Below are 1,371 nucleotides of genomic sequence, written 5' to 3'. Positions count from 1 at the left end.
AGATCCTCCAATGTGGTGCCTATCTTGAAGAAAGGAATGAGACAGAACGCAGGAACAATTTAGCCTAACCATTATTGGTGGGAATCTGCTAGAGCTTGTTATTAAGGAAGGAATTGCAGGGCAGTTAGAAAAGCTTAATGCAGAGTTGGCATGGTTTTGTGAAGGGGAAACTATTTTTGCTCTGTCACAACATACAAATTCTTTTTTGGAGATCCCTGAGAAGGTCAAGATTAGAGTCATGCTGGAAAAGCACAGCAAGGCAGGCAGCATCCAAGGAGCAGGAAAATCAATGTTTCGGGCAGGAGCCGTTCATCAGGAATTCCTGAGAAAGTGACAAGCAGATTTGATAAAGGGCACTGGTTAACATGAGACTTTCCAGAAAGTTTTCACAAGGTATCACAAAATAAACGTTCTGACACAAGACAGAGGCTTGTAGTATGATGAATAATATATTTGCATGGGATAATGGTTGCTTAACACATAGAAATCGGAGTGTCAGGATTAATGGATCTTTATGATAAAGGTGTATCTACTGGATTACCACAAATATCAGGCCGATGGCATCAGTTATGTACAATCTATACTGATAGCCTGACGGCGGGAGCTGAGTGCAATATACATTGGAGTTAGTGGATCACTTTGCGAACCAAAATGCAGGCTGCTATTTAATGAAGAGGACTCCCAAAAAAGGAGTAGTACAAAGGGATTGGAGTGTTCCTGAGTATGAAACGTAACGTCAGCATGCTGATGCAGCAAGTAACTAGGTTGGTTCATGAGGCGGCTTCCTGGGATGAAAGCGTTGAATTATTGAATACATTTAAAATGGTGAGGAGATTATTCATTGTGGTTGAAATGAATGAGGGTGATATTACTGAAATGTACAAGATACAGAGGGGGCTTGACAAGGTAGATGCTGAGAAGGTGTTTCCCCTGAGTCTCGAACTCGAGGTGGTAGATACCGAATAAGAAACATTGATTTCAATCTGAGGTGAAAAATGAAGCATTCTCTCAGAAGGTAGTGAATGTCTGGAATTCCCTAGCCCAGAGAGTTGTGGAGGGATACAAGGAATTGGGTAGGAAAGTGGAGTTGAGCTCGGAAGTAGATCAGCCATGTTCTTATTGAATGAGAATTCAGTCTTGAGGGGCCGAATAGCCGTCTCATGTTCCTACTTCTTAGTCTTTTATGTCATGCTTTTGGAAAGTAATTGGTTATTTTCCTGGAAGTCGTGTTGTACAATGTTGCATTCGGGAGAGGAGAAAATTTGCCTGAGTTAATCCTGGATGGGATATGGGATCTGCATTTAAAGCAATTCCAGAGCAGAAGTTACAGAGTGAGGAAGCATGGAAAAAAGGATTGCGGCTGGGGGCCAC

The sequence above is a fragment of the Chiloscyllium punctatum genome, chromosome 52 (genome assembly GCF_047496795.1).
Source record: "Chiloscyllium punctatum isolate Juve2018m chromosome 52, sChiPun1.3, whole genome shotgun sequence".
NCBI lineage: Eukaryota > Metazoa > Chordata > Chondrichthyes > Orectolobiformes > Hemiscylliidae > Chiloscyllium > Chiloscyllium punctatum.
The sequence above is the reverse complement of the archived record's forward strand: the minus strand, read 5'-3'. Positions refer to the sequence as shown.